Genomic DNA, 11,302 nt, shown 5'->3' on the forward strand with positions numbered 1-11,302 from the left:
CGTTAGTCGCAATTCCGCCGCAATATTTTGATACTGCATAATCAGTCGCAACATGCAGTCGGTAATTTGATATTTTCTTGTAGTGACAACTACCATAGGATTGGATTTCTAGTTAGCTATTCTAGAAACAAGAATAAAGATCAATTCTAGTGAAGGAATCTATGAATAATCATAGGAATCAATGATTATCAGTTTGACGTAAAGCACATGAAATTCCTAAATCTAACAAAGTGATTATTCAGACATGATAGATCAAAAAATAATCATAAATGAATAAACTTCATAGATAAATCCACATGATTTCCAAGAAGACTCCCGAAGGATTTCTTCTCTTCTTTCATAATCTCAAAACAAAACTTAAAAGAAAGCATATCCATCAACAATGGCATCGCTCGACACTATTCATAAGTTTTGACAGCTTTCTCTCGCGCGTCAAATGGGCTGGAAGTAATTTGAGTCTACCGATATGCTTCAACACAATGCACCGAGCAGTGAAGAGTAAACTGAGCAGAGAAGAATAAACTGAAGATGATGGGAACCAATATCTGCTCATGATTCCCTGAACAGAGCTAGCGACGGAGTGTCTTCTTACGCGCTTCAAGCTTTGTGAGACAAGCAGTCTTAATTCATGACAAAAACCGGATAAAACACTTTGGAACTCGCTTCTCATAGCTATAGGCCTTGTATCCTCTATAGAATATTTTACTCGCTTTTCATCGCTTGTATCATCATGTTTCGATCTATTCGCAGGAATTGGCGTGGATCAAAATTTTAATAAGTTTGTGGATCAAAATCTTAATCCACTTTATAAGTTTTAGAGTCAAAAGGTTACAAATGTGACAAGTTAGAATCCATAAAAAAATTATTTAATATTTATCAACTTTTGAAATTCCTACTAATTCCCTCTCTTAATGATAATGAAAGTTTTTAGAGTTATAAAGCATGTCTGGTAGCTAAGCGGTATATATAAAAAAAAGTTTTGATTACAATGAAACATTTTTCCAAGTGGTTAAGATTGCTATTGTACAGTTTTTTATGAAGATTTTAGCATCTAAGAAATGTTTTTCAATCAATTAGAATTTCTAGTTTGTTTCTCAATGGTGTTATTGAATAGGAAATTTATATAATTTATTTGAAAGATGTTGTACAAGGAATGAGAACTTTATCAAAGAATGATATTTATTGGTTAAAATATGAATTAGTGGGCGTAAGCAAGACTCTCGGCAATAGTTTTAAAACTTTTCTGAAACACTCATACTTTTGGGTTCCTATAAAACTCATAAAGATCGCATTTTTTTTTCTTCGGACATGATAACTTTTTTTGCAGTAGCACTAGTTGAGTTGTAGCAATAACATTACCAAATGATCTTAAGTCATATTTCAAATTATGTGATAATTGTCATTTAAAGTATTTCCTAGGATTAAAAAATGGCTCATACTTCTGATATTACGTGTATACGCACACCAATTAACCTAATGTGCACACTACCACAATCGAATGGTATGTCGATGTAGCACTTTAGGATCGAATCCACAGAGACCAATGATTACACTTTATTTCTATAGGATCAATATCAAGTTAAAACAATATGGGGGTTTTAAAGTTGATTTCGTAACAAGCAAGTAAGAGATTGATTTAAGGTTTTTCAGATGATTAAGAATGCTAGCCTAGGGTGGTTTGATCGGGTGTTAAACAAGTGTGAGCCAAACAATTATTCAAGTTCAATTAAGAGTAAGTCCAGAACTCGGATCACTCAGGTTGAATCAACCCACTCTCGTGGTATTGATTCCTTTGCAAGTCGGTCTTGATGCCTAAACTCTCGTTTGGATCAAGACGCGCTAGCAAGCTTTAGAGATCAAGTCCGATATGTTCACAATACACCCTAATATCTACTCTCGCTGACTATGGATGCAATGCTCATTCATAACAGATCTAGCAACCTATTACACGGTTAATGAACATGTTAAACCTAGGATCTAACATTAAGCGGCCAGTTTAATGCAAGCATTAGGAATAGTTATGAATGAAGACAATCAAGGGATTCACTTATCTATGTTTAACTCACGGATCTAACACCCTAACACCCTAGACTAAGCAAGAGGATTACTCAGCCATGGACAGAGAAATCACAGAGATAACAGATGAAGAAAACATGTCTGAATTAATAATAAAAAGCAAAGAGGGTTTAGAAATCTTCTCCAAAGGATGTAGAGATTCTTCTCCCTTAACAAGAGTACAAGTTTTCTCTCTCCAAAATCTCTCTAAAAAGTCACGTAGAATGTCTAGAATAATAAAAAAATATATATTGCAGGTCTCTGGCGCTGCAGGAGAAAAAGGGGGAAGCCCTAGGTAAAATCCCGAAATATTTGGAAACTTACTTAAAAATCTCTGCCGCTGGAGCAGACACTCGGGTTGCTCCGTCAGACTGCTCTGCGTGAAAAACTCCAAATTGCACTATTTTTCTCTTCTTTTCCTCCAACTGGTTTATCTCTCATCCAATGTAACTCCAGACCTGTAATGACTCAAAAAGGACTAGGAAGACTCGATAAATATTTGAAAACCAATGAGAAAACATATATACAAGATGCCAAAAACACCATATATCAACTTCTAAAGGCGTTTATATATAGCATAAGAAATATGCAATTGGTAATGGATAATTTTACTTTGATTCATCATATCTTGCGTTGAATGTTTTACTGATGTAGATTAAGTTGTTTGTTTTGATATTAGATGTTCTACATGATCTAATACGTTTGTTGATGATTTGATGATTTCTTATTGCATAAAGAAGCAACCGTTTATTTCTTGATCATATGTTGAGGTTGAATATTGAGGTTTAAATTTTGCTTTTCGTGGAATGATGTGGTTGAGTATTCGTTTGAAAGAGATGCGAGTGGAATCATGAACTCTTTCGGATTTTTTCTTTGATAGTATAGTTGCAATCTACACTTCCATAAATTATGATTTTTATAAAAAAAATATTGTACATTAATTTAATTGTTATAATGTTTGGGAGAAGTTGGATCAAGCTCTGCTTAAATCTCTACATTAAGAATATATGACCATGTGGTTGACATTATAATCAAACCATTTTTTTTCATCAACTGAAAACAGACTCTATGAAGACTCTACGAACCAAACTAGTAACTTTACATCCATATGAACAACAAAAAGCATTTGCTTCCTGACACTTCGTGCCAGACAGTCCGCCTTTGTATTCAACGTTCAGGAGATATAATGATCTCTAAGCGACTAAAACTTCCTTGAAGAATCTTGATGCCATCCAAATAGTCCACAAAGGCTGGTCATTCCTCTGGTGCAGAAACCATCTTCACGAATTGAATACAATCCGTCGCAAAAGTAACATGGTATTTACGTAAGTTCCTCAAACTTTCCATTGCCCATATGAGGGCTTCCATCTTCGAATGTAACGGCGAAAGACTGGGTCTTGTATTCCTTGCTCCCATTAGTCCTTCAAAACCTTGTAGTGTACTGTACCAGCCATGTCCCGAAAACTTCCCTTGATCTTTCCATGACCCATCCGTAAAACACCAGCGATCCGAAACTGAGAGTAAGCTAAACTCGTCTATCTGTCGCAATTGAGTGGTTCCATTTTTGACTGGGGCCTGAGCCTCTGCCCAAAGTAAAGATTCAGTCTCTGCCAATTTCAGAGTATCCCTCGGATCAACATCAATATTACTGAAAACTTTATTATTTCGACCCTTCCAAATGTACTATAAAATTCATGCAAATTTTTGAGCGTCCATATACGGGGACGCCCTCCACTATAGATAACCCATGTTGGTGAACAGCGCCTGAGAAAGAAAAGTTTCTGGATTTAATGGGATCTTAGAGAGGACCCAAACCTGGACCACCGGAGGGCATTCAAAGAAGACATGATAATTGATTCCTCGCTGGCTCTACATCTTGCACACAGAACATCACCTTGCATATCCCTGGTCCGCAAATTTTTCTTTACTGATATACAGCCCGATACTAATTGCCAGAGAAAATGTTTTAATTTTGGTGGACAGTGAATCTTCCAAGAATAATCTTTTAAAGGGGTGACTGTGGGTCCATACGTCGGCATCAATTTTTTTGTCTGCGTATACCCGTTCCTGATTTTACTGTATATTTCTCATTAGTGGTAAAATGCCAACCACCTTGATCAACCAGCCGATGCATACTTAATGGTATGCTTTCTATGATCATCGCATCCTCCGGTTCCACCAGTCACTAAATTACCTGAGAATTCCATGTGCGTGATGTTGAATTGATGAGAAAATCCACATTGAGATTTGGGTAGAGATTTTGTTGGTTACTGTTTGTTGGTCTTAGGAGAGTGGTTGGGAACCGAGGATCATTCCATACTGATATAGATGATCCTCATCCCACCCTTTTGATTAGTCATTTGCTAACCAGATATCTAGCATATACAATATTACGCTATTCGTAGGACAAAGAGTATGAACGGATTGGTTCCATGGGTGAAGTATTTCTGAAATACCATCCTTTCAAAACACGAGAAAATAAACAGTTAGGTTTCTCGATCAAACGCCAAAGTTTTTTCTCTAACATGGCCGTATGGAAATCTGAAAGATCCTTGAACCCTAAACCTCCTTCATTTTTACCGATGCAGAGTTTGTCCAGGATTTCCAATGCATACCTCTTGCATTTCCCCCAGAACGCCACCAAAAACATGCCAATGCACTTGTTAGTTTTGAGATAATTGCCTTTGGAATTCGATAGCAAAACATGACATGGTTTGGTAGAGCAATAGCCACTGATTTAAGCACCACCTCTTTCCCACCCTTAGAAAAAAACTTTAAACGTCCAACCATTAACTCTAGTGTTTAGACGTTCCTGAACAAAACTAAAAATTTGGGTCTTTCATCCACCCAAACTTTCGGGCAGACCCAAATATGATCACATTCTTCCTATATTCTGAATACCTAATATGTCTCGAAGCTCCTGCCATATTGTTTCCTCAGTCTTAAAACCAAATTGAATTGAGGACTTTACTGGCCAGACACTGCTTCATATTCTAGCATAATCAAACCATTGTTTGTTAGTTTGAACATTTTAAGTCCAGTATGAACATTCCAAATATCTTTATGAAATCTTATATATTAATATAGAAGTCATGACTTCTTTTATGTGTGATTTTTTAATTTAGACCATCTTTTGAAAATTTGATTAAATGTATTTTATTAAGATTAATAATATATAGAATCTTTGAACTACTTTAATTACAATATCTTTGATATCTTTTCATTTTAAATAAAAAATTATGTTTTAAAAATTCTAACATATCTGTTTAAAAGATCTTAACAAGATCTTAATTTTCAAAATTATATGTAAATATTTTAACTAATTTTGTAATTAGTTTTGAAATATTTTCATTTTAAATATAAATATTATATATATATATATATATATATATTATTAAAATTCTAATAAATCTGTTGAAAACTATTGTAACAATATCTTAAGTTTCAAAAAGTTTATGTAAATATTTTCACTAATTTTGAAATTAACAATGAACTATTATTATGCATTAATATATATTCAGTTATCATCCATAAAATGAAAAATAAAATTCTTATCATATTTTATCTATTTTGTAATAATAATAAATCATGTTAAAATAAAATTATTATATTGAACTAAATATGATAAAACTATATTAAATTTATAAATTTTATTTTCATAAATATAAAATACTTATCTTAAAAATATAATACAATGATAGAACGTCTTAACATTTGCAAATTATATAACACATGTATAAAAATTGACATATCTTAGATTTTTGTATATACAATAATATATTATCTAAAATTAATAACGTAAAAAACTATTGTTCAAAGGAAATCCAACTTTGAAGGGCGGTGGGACAGAATTAAGCATAAATTTAATACAAAATAATTTTCCAATATATTGTTTCATGCATATATTAATTTGTTTAATAATTACATGCAAATAAAATAAAATAAATATATCATAAGAAGTGACAAATACATGTGACAGTTTTATATAATTGATTAATTACAACATGTAAACTATAAAAGTATTGTGTTTGAAAAAAATTATATAAACATTTAAATATATAATTATCGTTAAAAATGTCTACCACTAATGATCTAAAATAAATATCTATGTATATAAAACTGAAAAGAAACATTCGCGCGGTTGCGCGGATCAAGGTCTAGTTTTTTATTAAAATTGATTATCTTATGATTAATTTGGTTGGATTTAGTGTTTCGGTTTATCTTTATCTGCTTGTTTACATAATTACATTGTATATATTTTATAGTATTGTTCAATATATACTTCTTAATTAGAAAATATGTTCGTTTTCAAGAAACTCTTCTCTCAAGATTTCTATGCTAATAGAATCGATTGTTCTTAGCTTTGATAAAGGAGAAAGAATGGTGATCGTTGAAGTAATAATGGTCATTTTTGTTATAAAAAGAACTGGTATTTTATTGTATCGCAGGAATTTAAATAAGGGCGAAATTTTATACCCGTAGAATTTCTAACACTGATATAGAAAGAGAGAATTTCTTATTATAGAGAGAGAAGAGATTGAGGTTGAGAGATGCGTAATACAACGAACGTAAATGTTCGTATATATAGAAAGAAATTCACTGTGCAAATAGTGCAGCGGGCCCCACATCTTTAATAATTTTCAACGTTTTCGGCTGGCTGCTGGCTTTCTTAGCTGTCTTTCATAACACTCCCCCTTGGGGACCGGTGTCACTATCCACTCTCGCTTAACGTCTTTGTTGCCTCGTTAAAAACCTTTCCAGGAAAACCCAATGGAAAAAACCATAGTAAGGTAAAAAGAGTACAACCACGTAAGCTCCCCCTCGAATAAGCAGTCATATATCTTTCTGATGGCGCATTCCAATGTTGTGGATGTGTTTTCTGAATACCGAGGTAGGGAGTGATTTTGTGAAGAGGTCGGCTGCATTGTCGCATGATCGAACATATCTTACTTCAATCTCTTTATTCTTCTCGAGCTCTTTAGTGTATGAGAAGAACTTCGGAGGTATATGTTTGGTTCTATCGCTTTTGATATATCCTTCCTTCGTTTGAGCAACACATGCCGCGTTATCTTCATATAGAATAGTTGGCTCCGCATTTCCGTCAATCCCACCGCTTGAACAGATGTGTCGGCTTATTGATCTTAGCCATACACATTCTCTACTTGCTTCATGGAGTGCAATGATCTCAGCGTGATTTGAAGAAGTAGCAACAAGTGTCTGCTTCTGAGAACGCCAAGATATGGCGGTGCCTCCAATTGTAAAAACATATCCTGTCTGGGATCGAGCTTTGTGTGGATATGACAAATAACCTGCATCTGCAAAACCAATCATTTGACCTTTTGAACTTTTAGGATAAAACAAGTCTAAATCAGTTGTTCCTTGAAGGTAACGAAAGACATGTTTAATTCCATTCCAATGTCTTCGCGTAGGAGACGAACTGAATCTCGCTAAAAGATTAACGGCAAAAGATATGTCAGGTCGAGTACAATTTGCAAGATACATAAGAGCTCCAATTGCACTTAAGTATGGAGTTTCAGGACCAAGTATTTCTTCATTTTCCTCAGATGGTCGAAACGGATCATTTTCAACATTAAGTGATCTAACGACCATCGGGGTGCTAAGAGGAGTTGCTTTATCCATGTTAAAGCGTTTCAATACTCGTTTGGTATATGTAGACTGGTGTACAAATATACCCTTTTGAGAATGCTCAATTTGTAATCCTAGACAATATTTTGTCTGCCCGAGATCTTTCATCTCAAATTCTCCTTTCAGATAGTTTGATGCCTTTTGGATTTCGTTTTGAGTTCCAATAATATTAAGATCATCAACGTACACCGCGATTATCACAAATCCGGATGTTGTTTTCTTTATGAAAACACAAGGACATATAGGATCATTTGTGTATCCTTCTTTTGTTAAGTGTTCACTGAGACGATTATACCACATTCGTCCAGATTGTTTTAACCCATATAATGATCTTTGCAATTTTATTGCACATAACTCTTTACGTTTGGAACTTAACGTTTCTGGCATTTTAAATCCATCTGGGATTCTCATATAGATATCAGTATCTAATGATCCATATAAATATGCCGTAACGACATCCATGAGACGCATTTCTAAATTTTCATTGGCCGCTAGGCTCATCAGGAATCTAAATGTGATTGCGTCCATGACAGGAGAATAAGTTTCCTCATAATCAATTCCTGGCCTTTGAGAGAAACCTTGGGCTACGAGACGAGCTTTGTATCTTGTAATCTCGTTTTTCTCATTTCTTTTTCGGACAAACACCCATTTGTACCCAACTGGTTTTACATCTTTGGGTGTGAGCACAATAGGTCCGAATACATTTCGTTTGTTAAGCGAATCTAATTCGACTTGAATTGCATCTTTCCATTTTATCCAGTCATGTCTCTTTTGACATTCATATACAGACTTTGGTTCTGGATCTTCGTTTTCTTCATTTATTTCCTTTGCTAAAAGGTATGAGAAAACGTCATCAATATCATCCATCTCATTTCGTTTCCATATCTTTCCATTATGGATGTAATTGATAGAAATCTCATGATTTCCTTCAGATTCAAGATGCTTTATATTGTCATTAGATTCACAATTTTCTTCGTCCAAAATATTTTCTGTTATTTTGGGAGTATCATGCTTTTCACATTCCTTACGTTTTCTAGGAAGTTTATCCTTTGAACCAATAGGTCTACCGCGCTTTAAACGTGTTCCTGATTCACGTGTATCAACTGCCGTTCCACCATTTTGTGGTATTTCAATACGAGCAGGAGTATTTGCAGCGGGTATATGTGATTTAGTTACCATTTTGGTATCAGCAAATGCATCAGGTAGCTGATTTGCTATATTTTGTAAATGCATGATACGTCGAACTTCTAGTTCTGACTGTTTCGTAGGAGGATCAAGGTGTAATAACGATGGTACACTCCATTTGATCTCTTTTCCTACTTGTTTATTGTCTCCCCCTAGAGTTGGGAATTCTTTCTCATTGAAATGACAATCGGCAAATCGTGCCGTAAACACATCACCAGTTTGTGGTTCTAGGTATCTTATTATTGATGGAGAATCATAGCCAATATATATTCCCAACCGTCTTTGCGGTCCCATCTTTGTACGTTGTGGTGGTGCTATTGGAATATAAACCGCACAACCAAAGATTTTTAGATGAGAGATATTTGGTTCTTTTCCAAATGCTAACTGTAATGGGGAATATCTATGGTATGCACTTGGTCTTATCCGAATTAGTGCTTCTGCATGCAAAATAGCATGTCCCCATACAGAGGTTGGGAGTTTTGATCTCATGATCAATGGCCTTGCAATTAGTTGCAGCCGTTTAATTAATGATTCTGCCAAACCATTTTGTGTATGAACATGAGCAACAGAATGCTCTACTTCAATCCCTGATACCATACAATAATCATTAAAAGCTTGGGATGTGAATTCACCAGCGTTATCTAATCTAACTCTTTTAATTGGATAATCTGAGAACTGTGCTCTTAATTTGATTATCTGAGTTAGAAATCTCGCAAATGCCATATTTCGAGATGATAACAAACAAACATGTGACCATCTACTCGATGCATCGATTAATACCATAAAGTAGTAGAATGGTCCACACGGTGGATGTATTGGTCCACAAATATCACCTTGGATTCTTTCCAAAAACTTTGGTGATTCTTTGTCAACTTTGGTTGGTGATGGTCTTATGATTAATTTCCCAAGAGCACACGCATCACATGTCATTTTATTACTTTGGTATATATCTTGGGTTTTTATTGAATGACCATGTGAGCTTTCAATGATTTTTCGCATCATTGTAGTGCCTGGATGACCAAGGCGATCATGCCATAATGTAACATCTTCTGGATTTCTTTTTATCACAAGATGTGATTCTATAGCATCAATATAAGTGTGATGCAATCCAGAAGGAAGTTCTGGAAATTTTTCCAGTACAAGGCCTTTGCCTGATTTTTCAGAAGTTATATACAAATACTTCTTTCCATTCTCAGTTGCAGACTGAGTGTTATACCCTTGACGGTATATATCTTTGAAACTCAGCAAATTTCTCTTAGAATTTGGAGAATATAAGGCATTATCTATGGAAAACTTTGTTCCATTAGGCAACATAAAGTTCGCCTTGCCAATTCCTTCGATCAGGTCTGTAGGACCTGATATTGTGTTTATAGTCATTTTTACTGACTTTAAAGTAGAGAAATATCTCTTATCCTTCAGTATAGTGTGCGTTGTGCCACTATCTGGTATGCAAACTTCTCTACCAATTTGTTTAGTTGTTGTTCCATTTGCTTTCTTATCCATTTCTGTAACACACAGTTAATATCAATAAAGAAAATAAACTTTCATAAGTAAACATATTATGCATCAATAACAAGTACACAATAATTATACATTAGATATTTTGAAATACAACATTATTTTGAAAGTGAAATACATAATATTTTATGGCATCACTAGGCATTATTAAGCTTGATCAGTACAAGCACTTCAATTATTTTGATGAGTGGCCTCGTCGAAATCTCCCATAAAGTCAGAGGATTCGAGGTATGTCGATGTTGTACCCACAAGGTGTTCATTGAGATTTACTTCCTTTGCCTTGCCTTTAATAGATTCTTGGTACAATTGGCATAGATGCCGAGGAGTTCGACATACTTGAGACCAGTGTCCCTTCGATCCACATCTGTAACAGACGTTCTCATTTTTATGAGTAGGGTTTTCTTGGGTTTCTTTTCCTTTTACCCGATCAGATCGATTCCATGTGTTGGATCCCCTTCCTCTTGGGTTGTTACTCCTTTCATGGTTGCGGTTAAATCGATAACCACGACCACGACCAAAACCACGATTGTGACCACGGCCACGACCACGCCCACGATAGGAATAATTTCCTTTTTCCAGATTTTTTATATCCGTTGCATTTACCTCAGGAAATGCTTTGGTTCCCGTGGGTCGGGCATTGTGGTTTTTAATGAGGAGTTCATTATTTCTCTCCGCTATTATAAGCGCCACAGCGAGTTCAGAGAACCTCGTATACCCACAATTTCTATATTGTTCTTGTAGAACATAATGATTTTTGTGGAACGTTTGGTAAGTTTTCTCGAGCATTTCTGCTTCCGAGACAGGCTTACCGCAATAATCTAATTGCGCCGCTATTCTCAATATAGCGGAATTGTACGTTTCCACTTTTTCAAAATCTTGAAATCGTAGATTTTTCCAC

The sequence above is a fragment of the Brassica napus genome, chromosome C7 (assembly GCF_020379485.1).
Source record: "Brassica napus cultivar Da-Ae chromosome C7, Da-Ae, whole genome shotgun sequence".
NCBI classification, from domain to species: Eukaryota; Viridiplantae; Streptophyta; class Magnoliopsida; order Brassicales; family Brassicaceae; genus Brassica; species Brassica napus.